Source organism: Gorilla gorilla, chromosome 11 (genome assembly GCF_029281585.2).
Source record: "Gorilla gorilla gorilla isolate KB3781 chromosome 11, NHGRI_mGorGor1-v2.1_pri, whole genome shotgun sequence".
NCBI classification, from domain to species: Eukaryota; Metazoa; Chordata; class Mammalia; order Primates; family Hominidae; genus Gorilla; species Gorilla gorilla.
In genome coordinates, this window is record NC_073235.2 from 48,915,202 (window position 1) to 48,939,971 (window position 24,770).

Below are 24,770 nucleotides of genomic sequence, written 5' to 3' on the forward strand. Positions count from 1 at the left end.
AGGTCTACATAGAACTCACTGGGCTATGGTCAATGTTCAGGCAGGCTACATTCCTTCTGAAGGCTCTAGGGTACAATCTCTGCCTTTTCCAGTTTCTGGAGGCTATCCCCTTTCCTTGGCACATGGCTTCTTTCTATTTTTAAGCCAACAACAGTGAGTTGATGTCATACCTTACAATTATATTTGCAAAGTCCCTTATACCATGTAAGATACCATAGTCAGTCTCAGGTTCTGGGCACTAAGATGTGTTCTTGGGATGGGGAGGCATTATTCTGAGCACCATGGGGACAAAACTAAAGTGTGTGTGTGTGTGTGTGTGTGTGTGTGTGTGTGAGAATATATAACTGGAGTCCCAGGAGGAGGAATGGGAGACAGCAAAAATATTTGAAGAAATTACAACCAAAATTACTCCACATTTGATAAAAATTATAAAACCACAGATCCAAGAATCTCATAAAAATTCTAGCAGAATAAGAAAAAATAAAATCATCTAAAGGCATATCAAAATCAAATTCCTACATACCAATGATAAAGAGAAAAATCTTAAGACCATCCAAAGAAAAGAGACACATATGAAAACAAAACAAAACAATCAAACAGACAGATAAACAGAAAAATTTGTTGCCAGAAACCATGTTTGCTTAAAGATAAGGGAGTAACATCTTTTAATATTCTGGGAAGGGTGGAAGTTGACAACTGTCAGACTAGAATTCCATCTTCTTTGCAAACTATATTTCAAAAGTAACAACATAATGAAGTCTTTTTCAGAAAATATAAATTGAGAATTCATCACCAGATAATTAAACCACAACAAATGTTAAAGGAAATTCTTCAGACAAAGGAAAATAATACCAGATTAAAATTTGAATCCACAGAAATAAATGAAGTGGACCACTAATGATAAACAGGTTGGAAACACATTTTGTAACACACACCCACACACACACGCCCACGACACACAAATCTTTTATTTTAATCTCTATGAAATATATTTAACTGTTTAAATAAAAAATGCCAATGATGTATTTTGGGTTTTATAACATGTAGAAGTAAATTATATAACAAAAAAGCACAAAGAATAGGAGAGATGCAAGTAGATTGCTGAAAGTGCTTACATTTTATATGAAGGAGTATGATGATGGTTAAGATAAGCTATAAGCAACAACTTTATCTTGTTAAACCTAAAGCAACGACTAAAATTATAAAAGGAAGTGCCGTTAATAAAGGAATAATGGAGATAAAGTGTAAGGATAAAAACAGATGATACAAAAGAAAGAAGAAAAAGAGGGAAAACATAGAAAGAAAAATTACACAAATAGAAAGGAAATAACACAATGGTAGATTTTAAGACAACCATATCAAGAATTTCATTAAGTGCAAAAGATCTAGATATTCCAAATAAAAGACAGAAAGTTTTACATTGGATGAAAAAGTAAGACTAAACTATATAAAAGTTTATACAAAGACATGCTTTAAATATAAAGGCAATATTTATTAAAAGCGAAAGACTGGAAAAGCTATACTATAAAACAAGAAATCAAAAGAAAGCTGAAAATGCTATAATGATGTCAGAGAAGTGAGATTCAAGCAAAAATAAAAATTAACAAAAGTAAAGCAGGACTTATTAAAATGAAAATGAGGTCAATTCATCAAAAAGTCGTAACTGTCTCACAGGTGTATGCACCTAATATCAGAATAAAAATCATGAAACAAATTGAAATAACTAATAAAAGAAATACACTAACAATTACACTCTGATATTTCAATTCTTTTTTCCCAGTGTTGGTAGAATATGTAGTCACAGATTAAGTAATGATAGAAAAAGCTTGCATAAAATATTAGTCAGTTTGACCTAATTGACAGTTTAGAACACTTGACCTATCAATAGCAGAATACACAGCATATCAAGTAAACATTAAATATTGACAAAGATAAATCATATTTTGAACTAAAAAGCAAGGCATAAGATGTCTTTCTTTTTTTTTTTTTTAAGACAGAAGTTCACTCTTGTGGCTGAAGCTGGAGTGCAGTGGTGTGATCTCTGCTCACTGCAACTCTGCCCCCTGGGTTCAAGCAATTCTCCTGCCTCAGCCTCCTGAGTAGTTGGGATTACAGGCGCGGGTCACCACGCCTGGCTAACTTTTGTATTTTTAGTAGAGATGGGATTTCACCATGTTGGCTGGGCTGGTCTCTAACTCCTGACCTCAGGTGATCCACCCACCTTGGCCTCCCAAAGTGCTGAGATTACAGGCATGAGCCACAGCGCCCGGCCAAAATGTCTTTCTTAATCACACCAAAAGTAAACAAACAAAAAACTAAAATTAAAACAAAGCAAAAAACCGAAAAGTTTAAATGGAAGAAAGATAAGATAATCTATAAAAATTAAACAATCCAAGAAACCATGTATAATATAATTAATTACAAGAGAAAAAAACTTAAATAAAAACACATCATATCAAAATGTTGCAGAGAAAGCAAAAATTGACAAATGGGATCTAATTAAAATAAAGAGCTTCTGCACAGCAAAAGAAACTATCAACAGAGTAAACAGACAACCTACAGAATGGGAGAAAAAGTTTGTAATCTATGCATCTGACAAAGGTCTAATATCCAGTATCTATAAGAAACTTAAATTTACAAAAAGAAAACAACCCCATTAAAAAGTGAGTAAAGGGACCAGATGCGGTGGCTCAGGCCTATAATCCAAGCACTTTGGGAGGCCAAGGAGGGCGGATCACGAGGTCAGGAGTTGGAGACCAGCCTGGCCAATATGGTGAAACCCATCTCTACTAAAAATACAAAAATTAGCCAGGCATGGTGGTGCACATCTGTAGTCCCAGCTACTTGGGAGGTTGAGGTGGGAAAATCGCTGAAACCCAGGAGGCGGAGATTGCAGTGAGCTGAGATCGCACCATTGACTCCAGCCTGGGTGACAGAGCAAGACTCCGTCTCAAGGAAAAAAAAAAAAAAAAGCCAGGCTCAGTGGCTCACACCTGTAATCCCAGCACTTTGGGAGGCCGAAGCGGGTGAATCACCAGGTCAGGAGTTCAAGACCAGCCTGGCCAAGTAGAGCTGAAACTCCATCTCTACCAAAAATACAAAAACTAACTGGGTGTAGTGGCATGTGCCTGTAGTCCCAGCTGCTAGGGAGGCTGAGGCAGGAGAATCGTTTGAACCTGGGAGGCAGAGGTTGAAGTGAGCAGAGATCATGCCACTGCACTCCAGCATGGGCAGCAGAGCAAGACTCCATCTAAAAAAAAAAAAACAAAGGGGGGCAAAGGATATGAACAGACACTTCTCGAAAGAAGACATCATGTAGCCAACAAACCTATGAAGAAAAGCTCAACCTCACTGATCATTATAGAAATGCACATCAAAACCACAATGAGATACCATTTCATACCAGTCAGAATGGCTATTATTAAAAAGTCAAAAAATAACAGATGCTGGAGAGGTTGTGGAGAAAAATGAATGCTTTTACACTGTTGGTGGGAATATAAATTAATTCAACCATTGTAGAAGACAGTGTGGCAATTCCTCAAAGACCTGGAAACAGAGATATTATACCAGTTGACCCAGAAGTACCATTAATGGGTATATACCCAAAGGAATATAGACTGTTCTATTATAAAGACATATGTGCACATATGTTCACTGCAGCACTATTCACAATAGTAAAGACATAGAATCAACCTAAATGCCCATCAGTGATAGACTGGATAAAGAAAATGTGGTACATATACACCATGGAATACTATGCAGCCATTAAAAGGAAGCAGGATAATGTCCTTTGCAGGGACATGGTTGGAGCTAGAGGCCATTATCCTTAGCAAAGTAATGCAGGAACAGAAAACCAAATACCACATGTTCTCTAAGTACTTGTAAGTGGGAGCTAAATGATGAAAACACATGGACACATTGCAGGAAACAACACATACTGAGGCCTGTTGGAGGGTTGTGGGTGGGAGGCGGGAGAGGATCAGGAAGAATGGCTAGTGGATGCTGGGCTTAATACCTGGGTGATGGGATGATCTGTGCAGCATACCACCATGGCACACATTTACCTATGTAACAAACCTGCATATCCTGCACATGTACCCCTGAACTTAAAAGTTGAAGAAAATGTGGCAGAGGCAGTTAAAACAATGTGTATTACTTTGCTAGGGCTGCCATAACAACTACAACATACTGGGTGGCTTAAATCACAGATATTTTCTTACAGTTCTGGAGGCTAAAAATCTGAGATTAAGGTTTTCAGTGGAGCTGGTTTGTTCTCAGGTCTCTTGCCTTTGCTTGTAGATGGCCATCTTCATTTTCACTTGATTTTCCCTCTGTGCATGTCTATGTCCTAATTTCCTCTTCTTTATTACTACACCAGTCACAGGAGATTAGGGCTCATCTGTATTACCTCATTTTCCCTTAATTTCCAATTAAAAAGCTCTATCTCCAAATACAGTCACATTCTGAAATACTGGGGGTTAGGACTTTAACCTATGAATTTTGGGAGTAGGGAGACACAATTCAGCACAAAACATAATGCTTTTGTTTAAAAAGCAGAGCTGTCTAAAAGCAATGATGGAGGCTTCCACTGCAAGAAATTAGGAAAATATCAAACTAGAGCATATTAAAACCAAAGTAAGCAGAAGAAAGGGAATAATGAAGTACAGAAATTGACACAACTGAAAACAGAAAACAGAACAAAAAAGTCAATGAAACGAAAGGCTGAATATGTTGGAGGTTCAGTGAAATTGATAAACCTCTAGCCAGACTGATAGAGGAAAAAAAAGAGACAACAAACTATCAGGAATGAAACAGGAGACATCACTACAACTTCAGCAAAAATTCTAAAATTATTAAGAAAATAGTATTACAAAATTGTACATTCAATTTGATAACATATGAAATCCATGAATGAGATGAACTTCTTGTTATAAACCTTTCTACAACACACACACCTACAAACACACACAAACAACAACAACCAAAATCTCACCAGGCTGAGAAGGGTATACCAGTGAATTCTAAAAAGATAAAACTAATATCTTCGGACTTTGGACTTTTTACTTTGAATAAAGCAAATATTGCTAAACTACGCTAACCACAAAAGATTTTAAAAGGTAATAAGACTTTCTTGAAAGTAAAAACTTCTGCTTTCTGTAAGGTATTATTTTAAATACAAAAAGACTTGGGAAATATTTACAGAAAATATAGCTGATAAAAACTTGTTTCTAGAGTATATAAAGAACTCTTAAAAATCAGTAATAAAAAAGCAAACAACATAACTAACAATAAAATGTGCAAAAGATTTGAAATTTAAAAAAATAAATATATGAATTCTACCTAAATATTATTATTAAAAATGCTCAACAGCGTTACCAGTTGGTAAAATAGAAATTAAAATTAGATACCACCACAAACCAATACAAACTCACTAGAATGGTAAAAAACAAATAAAAAAAAAACACCTCCTCAGCCTGTACTAAGTGTTGACAAGAATTTGGAGAAACTGAAACACTCATACAGTGAGAATGCCAATGATACAGTCACTTTGAAAAACAATTTGGCCATTCTCAATGAATTTAATCATATATTTACCAAATTATTCAGCAAATCCATAGATATTTACCAAGAGGGAGAAAAACATATGTCCGCACAAAAAAAGCATGCAAATGTTTATGGCATCTTTATTCATGCTAGCTAAACACTCGAAACAAAGTATCTATGAACTTATCAATGGAAAAATGGAAAAATGAACTGTAGTATATCCATACAATGGAATTCTAGTGAGCAATTTAAAAAATTAGCTACTGACAAACAAAACATGGATGAATCTCAGAAGTGCCTTGTTAAGCAAATGAAGCCAGACATGGAAGATACTATACCAAATTAGTCCATGCATATGGTAGTCTAGATGTGACTCCAGGGAACTGGTTATGGATAAATTTTACATCTGCATTTTCCTGATAGTTACATAGCAATATACGTAATGTATTAATAAAAACTCAACAAAGTATAAAATTGAACTGTTATCCTTTTCTTATTTGTAAATTGTACCTTGATTAAGTTGATTAAGGATTATGTTGTTTTACGAACCCAAATGTGGTAAAATTATAAAGGATGCAGGGTGGAATAGTGGTAACTGGAATTGAGGCAGGAATCCATAGGTGTTTTCAAAAGTTTAGTAATTTTGTGTTTATGAATCTGAGTACTGAATATGTGAGAACTAATTTATTTGTTTATTATTGTATATTTATTATTAATATTAAATACTGCAGGGTAATGTTATATACAATCTTTTGTACATAGGCTATATTTAACAGTGAGAAACAAAATAATATATAGAAATAGAAAACTTAAAAAATGATTAAATAATCTACTAGGATTGGATCACACTGCCAAAGAGCATTATTTAAAGAAGCAATAAACTGTCAGGAAAAGAGTGCAGTACTCCAGAAGAAAATGTTTTAATGGGAAACATGGCATGGCAAATGCAGTACTACTCTTAGAAAGCTGGAGTCTAGAAAGTTCTTCCCTCAGATTGTACTAGAAATCTGGAAGAAGGAGGAGGAAGCACAAATCTTACTATATTTGGTTGTTTAAAAAAGGAAAGTAAAGGCCCTAAAGGAAAATATCTCCTCAATATTTTTGCTTATCCAGAAAATTAGTGGTCTAAGAGTGAAGAACCATAGATTTATAATTCAGTTTGATTGTGTACTTCCATATATGTTTCATAAGCAGATTCAGGTTACTATAATTTTTAACATTCTAAAATTAGTTTAAAATTGCCTGCATTAGTTTATTGTCCTTCCACCCCAAAACAGGAAGTACACATGAATAGAATAAATAAATAGCTAGGAATTTACATGTTTCTGAAACTCACTGTTACTAATTCAATAAATATCTGATGCCGAGTGCAGTAGCTCATGCCTGTAATCCCAGTACTTTGGAAGGTCAAGGCGGGTAGATCACCTGAGGTCAGGAGTTTGAGACCAGTATGGCCCATGTGGTGAAACCCCGTCTCTACTAAAAATACAAAAATTAGCCAGGCGTGGTGGCATGTGCCTGTAATCCCAGCTATTCGGGAGGCTGAGGCAGGAGAATCGCTTGAACTCAGGAAATGGAGGCTGTAGTAAGCCGATATCGTGCCATTGCACTCCAGCCTAGGCGACAACAGCAAAACTGTCTCAAAAAAAAAAATTTTTTTAAATAAATAAATATCTGAATATACTTCATTTGTACTATTATCAAAAACATTCAGATGAAAAGATCACCAGATCTTCATGTCTACATTACAGTTGAGCATCATACTAAATTTTTTTTAAAGCATAAATATGAAGTAATAACCAATAGAACAAATGTGGCAAGTAGGTTTCTCAGACTCATTGAAAGTGACTGCCTTTGTTCTGCTTTGATATGGGCTATAGTTGAAATCTAAGTTTAGTAACAAAATCGCTTATGAATAGCTTCGGAATGTTTGCCCTTGGTGTGTAAAGAGAAAAGAGGCAACCCCTTTGCCAGGTATTACCATCTTTAATGTAGCCAATTACATGACTGATGTCAGAAAGTTTGAAAATAATCATTTAACAAACTCTTCCTTACGCATCTTCTATTTCTATTGGAGTATATTCGATTAATTCTTATCCAGTAATTTGATGGCAAAGTTGATATTTGTTTATTTACTCATTCAGTTGTTTAGTCCTTCATTTTAGCAATTTTTTTTAATTTATTTTTTTAATTGACAAACATTGTACATATTATGTATCGCATGTTTTGAACGATGTATATGTTGTAGAATGTCTAAATTGAGCTAATTAACGTATGCATTAACTCATATACTTAGCATTTCTGGAGTGAGAATACTTAAAATATACTCTCAACAATTTTCAAGAATACAATACATTGTTGTTAACTATAGTCACCATATCGTGCAGTAACACTTATTGTACTGTGCAAGATTTTGGATATAAGGATATGAACTAGCCAGGCATTGGCTTAACTGACAGGAAACTTGAGACAACGAAAAGCTAAGCAAGCAAATGCAAAAGAAAAGGAACTGAAAATGACAAGGAGCATTATGAAGGAAAAATACCAATCACAGAATGTAGACTAATGGAGCAGGGTCCTGCAGATATGAGTGTGAAAAGGAGCTTTGGAGGGAGAATTCCAGTCAGAAGAAACAAGCCTGTGAAGGTCTTATGAAGGGAATGCATTTGAAGGCTTGAAAAATGTAAAGGAAGCCAGTGGTAAAAAGCAATGTGAATGAATGGAATAAGGATGAAATATACCAACCAATTAATATTTGTGGACCCTGCATACATTGAGAACAAGAAACTAGATAATCTCAAAGATTTCTTGAGATTAAAAAAACAAGTTGTCTTCTATATATAAAATAGCCTGAATCTCTAACCTGGTAGATGTATTTAGTAAAAATGTCATCATAGTTGTGACCAGAATGATTCAGTAAAATAATTAGAATTCGGTGTAGGTGTTCTTTAAGTTCAATTGAAAGAAGCTCTGCACACTTTAAATAAATTCAGAATATGTAAAAAGAAAATGCAGTTTGTTTTTGTCTCACAGTGAGACAAAGAATATAACTGAAAAGTATTCTTACTTGCTATTGAGCCAAATCAAGCTTAGAAATGTGAGAATTGGGGAATATGTTCTCTTTTAAACAGACCAAAAAAGCACTGTTTTATAAATATTTGGAGCAGAGTATAAAAATAAAGCTTTGGAATTCTATTCAAGTGGTCTCTGCCACAGTTTACCAGTCAAGCAAATGGGCATATGAAAATGTATACTTTTTTGTCAAAAATCATTTTGTAGCTATTTCTTTTTCATTATGATTTACAAAGAGATTGAAATCTCCACTGGAGTTCAGGATAGAAGGGGTGGGTCATTAGGTTTCTGCCTCAAGGAAATGGGTCTCAGCATGCCACCAGCAGAGCTCAAATAGTGGTAATAAGGTCATCAATTATCTTGGCCTGGATATAGTTTGAAACCCTGGGAGGTGAAACATACACCCAGAAAAAGATAAATTACCTTTCTGTGGGATTAAGCACCATCATCATGGAAGACAGGTGGCTTGAGCGTCTGTCGTACACACCCTATGAAAATGTCTTCAAAGGATTAAAGGTGAAAATCAACATTCCATTCCCTGAGAAATGGGATTGTTTAAATGCCCCGAACCTGGAACTATTTCCTGGACACCCAAACAATATTTATTTATGTTGATATGTAATTTTTTCCCAAAATTTAAAATAATAATAATAATAATTTGCTTATTTGGGTTGTATTTATTGCTATATAAACAGGTGTATTATTTTTGACAAGTATACATACAAACACGAGTTCAAGGCAAAACAAACAGACAAACAAGCAAAACAATTTTAGGAGCCACAAAGCACGTGAAAAATTAAATTCATTAAAGCAGCAAATTAAAACACCATCTTAAAAAGCCACTACCCTGAAATGCACCCCCTTGAGGGACACAGCAATTTAAATAAATGGGCTATGTATGCTGCCCTAAACTCCTCCAGAGCAGAGTGGTCAGAATATTCCATAAGGGTCTTAGCAAGAAGGCCAGTTCTCTGGGGATGCACTCTGACCACTGGGATCTGTCCTCCACTAATTAGTTGAGAAGTAGTGATTTCCCTCAGGTCTCATTGTATTTACACACAAACTCTCACTACTTAGCACCATGCCACTTACATTTACTTGACTGTTTGCACATGTTGTTAATGACTTACTTATCCTTTGTGTCAGTGCACTCTGTCCTTTGAGGGCTGTTTGGCTTTAATTCTATTTCACATTGCTAACTTCAAAGGACCAGGGACTTGCTGATAAATATGCAGAGGTATGAAGGAGCCTGCTGGTGCTGACTTGCAAGAGCAGAAACTTAAATTTTTAGGAATTTGGTGAGCCAGTTTTTAAACAACATCATTATTAGCAATTACATTATATAGATATTCAGTTAAATATGTTATATTAAAAATGAGCATATTAAATACAACTCACCACTTCGTAATAATTTTACTGCATTCTACTATTATCTATGCCCTTGAAGTTATTTACATATTTTTATCTGTATACTAGAAATACTGTATCATGATGCATTTCTTACCAGCTGGACCTTCAGTGTTGTCACATTAATAGTTTGAAATAGACCATGGTGGGTGTATTTACACCACAGATATCAGCAAACATTGCAAAGCAGAACCCCTACCAACTCTTTTCCACAAAGCCATTTATTAAAGACTTACCAACGCGTCATGGCATATATGCTTTGTACAATGACTTACCTGAGACAAAATACCAAAAAACCTTAAGCATTGCCTTTGATAATAACACTGGCATCATCAATAGGTCACCTGAGCTCTCTCCCCAGCAAGTGTGCATGAAAGGTGGATGAATAGAGGGGTCTAGAGAGCTTGCTTTGTGAACTGTATTCCACTCATGTCAGCTCTGTCAAACCTCACCAAAAAGGAGGAGTAATCACATTTTGCAAATGCATTAATTGAAGTATATAAAGATTTATAATATACTAATATATTGAAGGGTATCTGGCTAAAAGGTAGCAATGCCTGAATCCTCAACCAGAGCAGACTTCTTGATAATGAACTCTTTTCCACCATGCCACACAGAACTTCCGGGTTGTTGACTCTAATCAAAGTCCCAAACTTAGAAAATTAGCAACCTAAAATTCTCATTTTATCTCAGATAATCTGAACAAACACATATAGATGCATCTAAAAAATCAAGAGGGGGCAGACATCATGTGGCCTTCTCAGGCAAAAAACAAAATAGATGATGTAACAAACACATAGAAAAAGCTCCCAGAGAATGCAATGGAAATGCTGAATGATATAATTTGAATATTTGTCCCTGCCTAAATCTCACATCAAATTGTAATCCATAATGTTGGAAGTGGGGCCTGGTGGGAGGTGATTCGACCATGGGAATGGACCCCTCATTGCTTGGTGCTGTTTTCACAACAGTGAGTCAGTTCTCATGAGATCTGGTTGTTTGAAAGTATGTGGCACTACCTCCCCACTCTCTCTTGCTCCTGCTTTCGTCATGTGAAGTGCCTGCTCCCTCTTTGAGTAAAAGCTTCTTGAGGCCTCCCCAGAAGCAGATGCTGAACGTATGTTTCCTGTACAGCCTGCAGGACCATGAGCCAATTAAACCTCTTTTCTTTTAAATTATCCAGTCTCAGGTATTATTTTACAGAAATTCAGGAACAGCCTAATACACTGAAGAACTCATCTTCAAATACATTCTATTACTTAGAGAATGAAATAACAGCAGAAAAACGTGTAAAGCTATTTTCATGCTAAAAGGGCTTGATGAAAACTTTGCATACATTTGTAATTTTTCATTTTCCTCCTATGGTTATATTATACCTGCTATAACAAAAGAAGATTGTTCATATTGAAATAATGCTGAAAATACCATTCCCCAGGAAGTTGGTACTAATGTCTATCCTTTAATCTTTACAGAATAAGTATGTAGCAAGCATTCATGCTAAATCCCAATGTACTTGAAAACTGACATGTTGATTATCATGTTTGGATATTATTCATTTTATTTATCTTTGAAAATACAAACATGCAGGCCTATTCTATAAATATTATCTCCATTGGAGAGCTACTACTAATAAAAAAATCTACATTTTTTTGGCTACTAAATGCTCTGAAACTCATTGTACATGCAGTATGTATTATAAAAATATTTTTTTTTCAGTACACACAAAGGATGATTGGGAAGAAGGGAGAGGCAGGGAGAGAAGGGGGTGGAAAGATGCAATTAGAGCTATGTTGGTTTGGCAAAGCCCCATCGAGCAGCAAGCTTGAGACTTTTTTTTGTTTGTTTGTTTTTGGCCAAACCACTCCAGGCTTCTTGGGGGTCTTCTATCTGTTAAGAGTGCTTCATTCCAATAAGTATCTTCTGTAGTAGGAGGAAAATAAAGATATAAAAGAATCACCAAACTAAAACCAACATGTGAGTGCACACATTGACACATATACACATAACCTGGGTGGTAAACACACTCAACGGGAAATATTTAGCCTTGAAGGAGATAAAACTGAGTCTGAGAATCCCACTTATGGCAGGTAAAAATTAACAAATCATTAACAAATAGTAACCTGCAATAATGTACTATGGTTTTGAAAGTGGAAACATTAAATCGGTATCTTAATATTACCTATATATTGTCCCAGCTAGGATTATGATTGAAAGCAAAACATTTTTATAACAGGTTGTACAATGGTTTATGCATGCTCATGGAGGTGCACCAAATTGGATTTTGAAAAAGACATATGTGCCCCGAAAAGCAAAAAGGTCAATTTTTGCCATTAGGATGTAAACACCATCTTTATAATTGCCATTATCACTATTATCACCACCAAGAACAATATCATCACCATCACCATTATCATCATCACTAGCAATTCCTGAAAGTTACTAAGTCAAACAAAACTGTTTTGGTGTAAAAATGTGATTGAGTTTGCTTGCATATTCCTTTTAGTTGAGAGATGGAGCCATATCGAACTGCATTAGTGGATCTCAAACTTTTCTACACATTACACTCACCTACCAGAAGTTTAAAGCAATATCTAATAAATTACTAATCTAACCTGTTTTTTTTCATGGCCATACTGAGGAAATAACCAGAAAGGTGAAGAAGTATTGGATTTTGAATTTATTTGAGTGTGATAACTATAGCTAAATGCAAACTTACTGAGTTATTTCTCCAACTTTCCCTGAGTGGTGTCGAGAACTTCTTTGGAGCTTTTGTTCAGGTGGGTAGTAGGCCTGCCTCTTTCTCACCTCTGTCCTGCCACTTAATTTGAGTCATATAAAGTAAAAAGTGATCACGCTTCTAAGAATACCAGCAGGTAAGAGGATCAGAAGTAGGGCTCTAATAATAAAATAATAGAGAGATTTTTAAAATCATTTTGTTTTCTATTATGAGATATCATAGATATTATGATTAATATGGCATAGCTTTACACTTGAAGGCTTTGTAAATAGTTACTAAATTCTATTAATAATTACAGTGATAATTATTTATTAGTCTTAAAAATAAAAAAAGGTTTAACAAGATCAGTTTAAACAATTAAGCATAAAGTGTGAATGCATAGGGATGGCAGCTGGATGGAGATAGGATTGTTCAACACTGTTGCTTTCTCAAATTTCTTTTTTTTTTTTTTGAGATGGAGTCTTGCTCTGTCATCCAGGCTGGAGTGCAATGGCGTGATCTCAGCTCACTGCAACCTCCGCCTCCTGGGTGCAAGCAATTCTCCTGCCTCAGCCTCCTGAGCAGCTGGGACTACAGACGCACACCACCATACCGGGCTAATTTTTTTGTGTTTTAGCAGAGATGGGGTTTCACCGTGTTGCCCAGGCTGGTTTCAAACTCCTGAACCCAGGCAATCTACCAGCCTCGGCCTCCCAAAATGCTAGGATTACAAGTGTGAGCCACTGCGCCTGGCCACTTTCTCTAATTTTTAACAAAAAGCACGCTGGTTTGAAATAGCGTCTTAGTGAACAAAACTTGAAGACAGCAATGGCTTTAACTGGTCTCTGAATACTCTAAGTGGGCATCTTGAGTCACTGCTAAAATGATATTTTTTAAATGTAATACTGAAGAAGCTGATTCACTGATTAGAATTTCCCTTCTTCTGCAAGATTATTATGAACTCTGTGCTTATTCCTCTCTTGTCAGCGGGGACCATCCCTTGAACTCACAGCGCACACATAAAAACTCCATGTGCTGAAATGCACACATTTGAATTCCATGCATTGAAATGCACATATGTAAACTCCATGCACTGAAATGCATATATGTGAATTCCATACACTGAAATGTTGAGCACTGGACCTGCTCACTGTCAAAGCCTCCAAACAGCCGTTTCCCTCTGCCTGGAATTAGCAAGTTCTTGCTCCTTTCACCTATACAGTTAACTCCAAAGAAAGTGCCATCTCCTGTTTGGGATATGGATGAAAAAAAGGTTCATCATCCATTTCCTCTTCAGTGTTCCCCCAATTGTTTAATGTATATCTAATATTAATATTTGTTTACAATTCAGACTTACCTACTAGAATACAAATTCTATGAAGGTAAAAATGTTATGTTATTCATGTAGTTTTCTCCCAATGCTTACCACTTAGGCTTAGATGCATATTTATTGGATAACTGACTAAAAATATAAAGGGTACACAAATAACCTATTAGATAGTAACTAATAATTCAAGAATACAACTAGCACATTGTATATGCACTTTGGGAGTTATGATTACCTCACGGAATGCTATTCCATTATGACTATATTATAAAATTATAAACATCTTCTGGATATGACACACTTGATGGAGACGTTCTAGGTCAAAGCCAGAAGTCTAAGACATTAAGAAATTTAGCAGGGGAGACAACATATACTTCTTGATATTTATATTAAGAAGCCACTTAGGCTGGGTGTGGTGGCTCACGCCTGTAATCCCAGCACTTTGGGAGGCCGAGGTGGGCAGATCACCAGGTCAGGAGACTGAGACCATCCTGGCTAACATGGTGAAACTGTCTCTACTAAAAATACAAAAAATTAGCCGGGAGTGGTGACGGGCACCTGTAGTCCAAGCTAGTCAGGAGGCTGAGGCAGGAGAATGGCGTGAACCCGGGATGCAGGGCTTGCAGTGAGCCGAGATCACGCCACTGCACCCCAGCCTGGGTGACAGAGTGAGACTCCATCTCAAAAAAAAAAAAAAAAAACACACAGTCAGATAAGATATTACTTAGCATTAAGAATACATGTAACAAAAAAAAAAAGAATACATGTATCACTTTTCTATATGCTCTTTCCTTTTTCCATTTTCTTCTAGACGCATTTGTTCAGTTAACTGTGTTCAATGTCAGCTGTATCAATGTCAACTGCAGAAATATCAGCATAGCAAGGATACCATTTATGAAATTAGCATTTAACTAGTTCTCCAAATACCACCATTGCTATGATTTATTTTAGCATGTGGCAAAATGATGATGATGACAGATGACAACTCTCATTTTGGAAACAGATATCTAACAAGTCATAGGTCAACAAACAAATTATTTTGTTCATTTCTTTTGCTCATAAAATTGCCCGAACTAATTATTTCCTGTTTTGTAGAAATAATATAAATCACAGAATCATATATAGAATGATAAGATCACCTAGGGTAATCTTTGCATTTTACATCTGAAGAAACTGAGGGCCAGCAAAGCAATGGGACACATCCAGGGACACAAAGTGTGGTGAAAAAAGGGTTAAGACAGGTAGCTCTTGATTTCCAAGTGAGTATCTTTTAAGGTGCCTAGAACATTCTTAGATATTAATACAATCCAATGTACACACTACTGTCATCAAATCATTTCAGGTTCTTTCATTTACTATATTTTTTCTGTCATTAAACAAAACATTAATTTGACCAGTCCTCATTTCTATTTTAATATCTTAGTTCTATAGGAAATAAACTGGAACGCAAGAGAGATATGATGGAAATCTCACTCTCCCTCACAACTTACTTCCTAGAGAATATGCCCCTGCTCCTTGAGCCTTCTATATGGGACCTAGGTTTAAAAATCCAGTTATTTTGTCCTCAACAGATGCAGATTTGACCGCAGGTGGATACTTAAAGAAAAAAAATTATTGGCTGGGCAGGGCAAATTATCTTTTTTTCAGTTGATAAATTGAGATGAAAATTTGTGGTGCTCTGCACTTCTAACGTCCTGTAGAGTTGAACAGAAAGATAGCATCATTTATTCATTAATTCAGAAAACATTTTATTGAGAGCTTGCTATGTGCTAGGCACTCTTCTGAGCAATTGGGACACATTGGCAAATAAAAGAGATAAAGATCTATACCCTTGGGAACTTACAATCTAGTGGGAGACAAATAGATAATAAATCATACACTTAATAAATAAGACATGATACAATATATTAGAAAGTGATAAAACCTATGAAACAAAGGAAAAACAAATGGGATAAGCAAAGCCAAGACTCTTGGGGTAGGGAGGGGAGGAGTCACAGGACATGAAGATATAAGAAAAGATTTAAAAGATATAAGAAAGATTTATCCAAGAGAATATATTATGAAAAAAAAAGCCCCAGGTAGAGGGAACTCCCAATAGTGAGTGTCCAGCCTGGCCTGTTCTGGGGACTTCAGCAAAGAGGCCAGGGTAAAAGGAGTAGAGGAGGCAGGTAGGAAAACAGCAGTGACGAAGCAGGGAAAAAAATAGAATAGATAGCGTATGATATTGTGTGCAAAATTTCTCATATATGTCAAAAGTAAGAGGCAGAAGAGAAAAACTATTTGGGAGAGAAGAGAATGAAATTAATATGCTGAAAGAGGCTGAGAAATTGCAACCCCAGAGTGGGGAAGCTACTGTGAGTCTTGGTCACATTTTTCACAATTTGGATATTTCAGATTACCCACTATTCTACTATTAGCCTTTTATTCCCTGGAGTTGGCTACAGAAGGTTTAGCAACAAGAAGACCTGGAATAGATGCTATTAGTCTTAAACAAATATAATAAAAACGGCTAGTATAACGTGAGTTTTTCATACTCAGAAAGCATATACCAGAACAGTATCTATAACAAGATAAAACTGTAGAATAATATTAAGGTGGATATTAATATATTGAATACATTTTAAAATAATATTTAAAAAGTATTTTTCAAAATTAATTTCTGATGGGCTATTAACATGAGAAACATGAGTGTTTAATGCAACCAAATTTGTATACATTAAAATGACACAATTTCTGCATTAACGTTACAAACAAATAAACGATCCAGGCTATCATCTTGGCAGAGGATATATGTAGGCAGCTTTGATCCAGTACAAACTAACCTTTTGGAGATAATGATGATGAAGGAGCCACAATAGGACAAAATGGCTGAAAGCCTGTATATAGACTGAAACAATTAAAATAAACACTGGGAAAACTCAAAACGCCGCCAAAGAGAAATATGATTCTTAGAGGTAATTCCCTTCTGAGATAAAAACAAGTTGAGCAGAAAAGAGAAAAATAATTAAATTAACTAGTTAACTGAGCTTTTGTTAACATTTCTGCAAAATAAAAATCTTCAAAAGGTCCTGCCCAGCACAGATATCTATGCAACACCCAAGCACATTTACAAACTCACCAAAATCTTATATGAAAGTTTTTTTTTCAAAGATAACCATTATGAACCAAACCAGTAAAGCCCCAAAGAACAGAACATGGATAAACTCTGGGGGTCAGGAAGTGATTCTTGACTAAATAAGAAAAAAGTCTATGGATTCCTAAGAAGAAGGAATCTCAGTCCTGTGTGTCTAAAGAGAAATGAACAAAAAACATGAACTTAATTTTTATAGCTTATAGAATTTTTTAATTATAAGAAAACCACAAGGTAGCACAAAACAAAACAAGAAAAGACCATCACAAATTTCTCTCTATTCTAATAAGAAAACTATAACTCAGAGAGATTAGAGAGGGTTGTTCAAGGTCATACAACTAGTGACAGAGCTGGGATGTAACCTATGGTCACTTGATACTCATTGCAGTTACTGTCCCTAAACACACAATTCTTTAGCTTAACAGCACAGACCTCACGCAACTCCTGATCACTAAGTAAACTGCCCCATAGCAATGTTCTAGCTCTACATGGCTTATACTGAGAACTTCAATATAGAGGATAAGGAAAATTAAACTAAAAATTGACAAAAAAATTAAAATTCTGAAATATAATAAATACAAAAACCACTGAAGTAGCCAAAGATAAACATTAGTTGGAACCCCATCCTGAGTCTTGGCTTCAAATGAAGGGAGTTTCCAGAGAAATGTAGAGAGAGATCACACTGGGACCACGTTTTGAAACCTCCCATCTTTTTGGTCTGAGAAATTTGCATGTGCAATTACTACATTTGCATGCCTAATTACCCCACAGGAAGACACACATGCCAATTGGCATTTGAAAATGTGTTAACTGCACACACAGAAGGGTGGCCCTTTAAAATGTTGGCCATAAGAATCTATTCATTAGGAATGGGTCATGTGAGTCACACTGGGGAGAGAAAGATGGTCCATTTTGAAGCGATCTGAGCATATTCAGTTTGGATGCAAACAAGGAGAATTGATTGATGCATAAGGAGAGGAAATACTGGGTTTTGAGAAAGTACTTTGGAAACCAGCAGAATCCACAGGGAAAGCATTTCAGGCATTAGCTAATTGGATTAGCTGTGGTGTTTTCTGTCGATCCTAAGGAATTTATAAGCTATAGATTAAAATCATCAAACAACTCTGGTCACAGAGGTGAGGAGCTTCTTTTATTGTGCTAGTAAACATTTAGTCCTGTGGACTAGACTATAAGTATATTCAGTCTCCTGCCTCATCTAAAGCAGATGAAATATATTCCATGAAGTCTGGAGCATATGTTTTTTTTTCTCCTTCATTTGTAAACAAAAATCCTGGGAGAAAACAAATCATAACTTTGAATGCTTCATAGTGGTAGATTACAGATTGCCTGTTCTCCCAGAATTGTGTAATTTCCCCTCAACAGGAAACAATGGGATATTTCCTCAGCTCTGGATAGCTCTATTGAGCAGCTTTCTCTCTCTCTGCTGTGCAAAAATAATAATTTGAAGATTCTTGCAGAGTCATATATAACCTTTGGAAATACACCAGTAATTGTGAATTAGTAAATGCCTTAGGATATAACAGTAAAACATAGGTTGAGGGCATGAATTCCAAACATGATGTGAGCTGGTGTCAAAAAAATATCTGGTTTTAAACACCCTGAAATTCCACTGTGGGGAGTTTATTTTGGACTCTTCAAATATCATTTTGGAGCTTAGATCAATGGATTTAGAGTTTCATAAGCAAGCCATGGACACATTCTATTGATTAAATCACTTAAAATGAAAAAGGAGAAACTGAGTGGTGTTTTAATACTCCTTTCCTTTGAAATCCTCTGTGTATCATATAAATGGCTTTCTGTAGTGACTTTATGTAAACATTTATTGTAGCCTATCCTCCCAGAGATCAAAGATACATCTTTTCAGATGAGAACCCAGCAGAACTTTATTGTCTACATCATCAAATTTTATTCACCTAGTTACACTAATTAAAAAATAACAAACTTCAAGATCATCACAATGCTGTCTTCCTAAATTCAATTACTGCCTAACTTACCTCCAAAAAAAAAAAAAAATCTAAAACAAGCATTGCAATTCATACACACTAATTTAGTACTCTCTTATAAGGGCATAATGAAATAATTGAAGGAACACTGTTCTGGGAATGTACAGACAGAAAGTCTATGAATGGCTACCATGACTTCTTCTTCCAGTCCATGCTCCTCTCAGATGTAATCAATACTTCTTAACATTCATGCCCCATTTATGTGTCTCTACTTGAGGACTATCTTCCCTGAACACCATATGGAAAGTAGCCACCTTGCGCCTGAACCCTTACTGATTAACACTATATTTGGTTCCGTGGCCTTCCTAGTAATTTTCTGGCTCTAAGATGATCTGTTTTTTGGTGTGTATCTTGCTCACTCAAACCACAAGAAGGTGATTTCCAGGACAGTAGAAATGAAATCGTTATTTTTTTTTCTTTATAATACCCACATCTCCTAGAGCAAAGCCTGATACACATTATTCCTATGGATGTTTGTTCAATGACCCCCTTGGGGATCTATTAAATACTGGGTAATTTTTCAAGCATTATCCCATCTAATCCTCAAAACAATTTCATGGGAAAATACTGTAAAAGAAGACCGAGATTTCTATAATTTGAATATTTTGTACAAATTAACATAACTAATAAGTGGGGGAGTTGGGTTTTGCTCTCAGACCTGCCCTACTACAGACACTTTCCATGAGCATACTGTTGATTGTGTCCCTATCTGTGTCATGATTGTAAGAGTAGCTCTAGATAAATAATATGGCCAAATATTAGTTATTTACCCCCAAAAAGGAAGGCTTTGGACTAGATGTATTTTTAAATTCTCCACTGTTGTGGAAGTAGAAATCCATGACTTTATTATTCCACTTTTCTCCATGACAACTATCATAAATATTTTACATTTCTAAGGGGCAGATACGCCTATTCAAAGGGCAAATACACACCTTGAGTTTTTCGAAATTAATTAAATTTAAAGTAAGAGCTTTAATGTAAAAGTGACCTTTTTATATCGAAGTTTATTAATTCATAACTCTTCCCCTAAAAGTGATGAAAATAAAGACATACTTTTGCCAAAACAAGCAGACTTACAAAAGGAGTGGTGATTCTGAGGCTCACCATTAAACATGCAGAACCTTAGCGAAATTATATGAATGTCAGAGCCTCTTTTGTTCTTAGATAAATTTTAGTTAAAATCAAATGTAATCTTATAAGGGCTGTAATATCTTCCTCATTTTTCAAGCATGTTATTGCCAATGCTGTTTGATTTTTATATGATTCCAGTTTTTAAAGAATAGTTAGACTTGTTATCAAAATTTTGATTGTTTTGAAAATTCTGTTTGCTAAAAATAAATACTAAAATGCAAATAAGTTTGCCCTTTTCACTTTCATTAAACTCTTGTATAAGGAAATATACAAATTTTAGTATAATTTATGATACTCTATGAAGTTTGTAACAAAGTTTTTGAAAGTTAATTGGAAGCAATTATTGATTTTTAAAAAGCTCACTTTGTCCAACAGTTTTCTCTCTCTTGCTCATTTCCTTATGTAAAAGAATTTAACCAAAGAAAGCCAGCGTTCTAATTCAATTTCTCCTCCAAAGTATATAATTTTATTTTGTCATAATGGCTGCTTTTATTTCCAGGGTCAGATTTTATTTAAATTTCAGTCCATTAGGAACAAAAACTTGCCATTTTCTGATAAACAAAATCAGCAGGGGAGCCTCTTCAAAAGAGAAATGTATTTCCATCGACCTTTGTTTTATTTGATCTAAATGACAGGTATACACCACTTTTCCTGTGTTTACTTTTAAAGAATCTTAAAAAAAAGGGGGGTGACATTTTTAACAACAAAACTAGCAATCGCCCTAGTAGTCCTGTGACAGGCAGATGGAAGAAATGCTAAAAAGATGTAATCCATTGCTTTAGACCACCAAAGAGGCCTAATATGAGTCATTAGCAGAAAACCGTTAATTTTCTTTTTTCCCTATTCTGACTGTTGTTTGTAGAAGTGCTCAACCTCTTAGGAATTGGAACATTTAACTGTTTCTTGCTATTTTGCAAGATGGAGGCCAAAGCATTAAGAGAAGGGAATTAAGCAATATGCCATTACATAGTTTAAGAAATCTGAGTGATATAGATAACATTTTAGAGCCTCTTAGGTTGAACTTGATAATAGCTAATGAGAAGAATTAACACTAGTAGAGCACTTTAAAGATTATAAAGGGCCTTCACAAACAATATCTAATTTCCTGGACATCCTCCCAAAAATCCAACTCTCAGAAAATCTATTTCCTTGAACATAGAGAACTAAAACCCAGGTCCTCCTATTTCAAATTCAAGACTATGTTAATCCACACAAACTAATAAAAATATGATGATGTTCCAATCTAATATGGATGAAAGCAGTCACTTTCCCCAAGTTTGTCTGGCAAAACACCAGTTCTCCATGATGCTAAAAGGCATCAATTATGGGGGGAAAGATTCATGGATATCTATACCTGTATAACTTATTAAGGTAAACACTCTTTTCTGCAGGATATCTCAGAATATTTAATATCTAATATGCACTGATTATGGCCAAGAGATTGATTTAATATGTGGTCCTTTTCAACTTAAAATGATCAAGAAAACTTTTACTCTGAGGATCTCTAAGAACTAACACTAATGGAAATTCTTGGTGAATTCTTTTCCAGAATGCTTTAATATTTTGAAACAGTCTTTTTCCCTATCCCTTGATATAGGTCCTATAGACATAGAGTGATAGATACATATATTTTATATATATATATATACACACACACACAATGTATGGCTATCTAGGTATACAAAACTATATATGTATCATATATGTAAACACATATATAAATATACACTATATATTTATACATGTGTGTATGTCTGCATGTGTGCATATTTTTTTATCATTGTGAAAATTCATGTATTCATTGTTGACTGGCTTTTCTGCCAATAATCTTGGATATGTAAATGTTTCCCAATCACTCTGATATGACAGGTAATTAGCAATACACTTCAAAGCACTATAAATCTTAGTGCTTTTCAGTCAATAAAATTGTGTCAATTACTGGCTATGTTTGATTTAGAAATGTTTATTTTAACAACTTTTACATTAAGTAACCAATTTTTTTTGCATAATTATCTGACTCTGATTTAAAACCCTGATTTTAAATGTGAAGCATGAAGGTTACTTCTGAAAGATATGATTGCTTTACTTACAGAGACAAGATACTGAACGCATGGAAATTCCATTAACTTTACTCTGTATGATGTATTCCTGAAGTTCTCAAAAGACCAGATCCAGCCTCACAATATCTTTAAAAAAAAAAAAAAAAAGGTAGAGCAAATAAGTTGTTCCCTTACCTGAGGCCACTTGTTATGTGTTGATTATTTTCTTGTTTTGTTTATATGCATTGATAATGCAGAGATTAAAGATACCTTGTTTCTTGAGATCAGAACAGGAACAAAATGAAATCTTTGGAAAATATTTTCCCAGTTTGCAATTCTCTTTAGAGCTATCTCGTTATTCAAGGGATTATAAAAATATTATACTAAGTAACTAACATTTTATTTCTGTTACCTTTTCCACCATACATAGGGGTACCAATTTAAATATGAAGAAATGTAAGATTAAATATTTATGGGGAAGTCTGAATGAAGCTATGATCTTTTCTTTCAGTTTCATAACACTCATAATATTTTTAACAGTCAGTTCAGTATTCAATAAGTCAGGCCATTAAAACTTTTGAGAGGTAAAATCCTTGGTTTTAAAACACTGTGAAAAGCAACTGGCTGGAAAAATAAGTTTGCTCTTAAAAGTTTATAAGACGTTGCTAATGGGAAAAATATAATCCTTAAAATGTAAGCTGAAAACAAACTCATGGATGATCACTTCACAGCAGTCTAAGGGAATCTAGAGATCTTTGGGAAACCCACACAATTTTGCCTTTAATGAGATGAAGTATTTCTTGCTAGAAACACCATTCCAGTCAGGGTAAACAATAAATAACAAGTCTCCTGTATTCCATCACATCTGAACACCATATTTTACCAGCTTGGTCATAAAAACTAGATACTAGATCAATAATGAAACTTGTATGAATACCATTTCTAATATTTCTGAATAAATTGAAAAGACCAGATGGTTATATTTGAGCTTTCTATATAACAATTTCCCACTGACAGCTCTACTATAATTTTTAAATATAGAGAAAAATAAATCAAACTGATTCTCTCATATATTTTCAGTAATATTAAGACTTTGCAAGTAATCTAATCCAGTGGTTCCTAAACAAGTACAATTTTCCCATTCCTTCCACCTGAAGATATATGGCAATGTCTACATTTTTGGTTGTCACAATTTGGGAGTGCTACCAGCTCTGGCGAGTAGAAGGTAGAGATGCTGCTAAACATCTGACAATGCAAAAGACAGCTCCCACAACCAAAAATTACCTGGCCCAAAATGTCCTTAATGCCAGGGCAGATAAATTCTGCCCTACGTACACAAAGAATATTGGGAATTTAAATATTTATTTTACAAAAACTTTTCCCCAAAGAGATTAAGGTGCCTAGGGGAAAAGTGCATCAAAGAAATAGAACGTCCTGCATATATCACTGTGCAAACAGAGTGTAAATAAAAACTACTTTATATCAAAACCAGGAAGAAAGTGAGAATGAAGTTCCATAGTGTATGGTCTAAGTCTGGGAAACAGTGGTGAGTTTTCACTTGCTAAGCAACTATCAAAGTGACTTATTCTTTAAGCCAATGTTAAGGCTCAAACTTTAACTAACAACAAAATTATTCCTGCTTAATTTTAGGGAGTCCATGTATTGAATGCTTTTTTTTTCTCTCTCTTTAAACTAGAAAATGCCTTCAATTTGTGCTTTACTTAGTTTTCTGCCATTCACACTTTAGGGTGTTTAATGCAATATGATAGATTTATTTTTAAATGCTTTTAGTTTGCTTTTCTATTTAATGATTTGTTACATTATTTACAGGCTAATTTAGTGAACCTACATAAGATTAATTACATTGTCTTTTAGGACACATGACAAATCATTAAAAAGTGATAAAACCAGGCAACTGAGAAACAAGCAGCTTGTAACATATGAATGGGATTTCCAGTACCATTTATTAGTGCACATTTTGGTTATATTTGTTACAAGATCTAAAGTAATACTAGCTCAGAATTGAACATGGGATTGCACAGTATTTGAAAGTAAAATACCTGGATAATTCAATAGATTAGAACAGAGTAATAAATTTAGTTTTGTAAGTAGAAGAAAACTGTGACATACAATTCAAAATAACCAGAGTCTTCAGTGTACCATTTCTTTTAAGAAAGAATGGACAAAGTTTTCTGTGAGAAATGTATTTATTTCTCGATTTAAAAATAATAAGTTTCTAACACGTGCATTTTTTTATCCATCTTGTGTTTTGGAATCTGGATAAGGTTCATGCTAATATGAAAGAAGGGTATGTGCAATAAAGTTGGATTCTACAATAAATTATGGGGGTGGTGTTCGCCTTATATGATTAAATAATCTT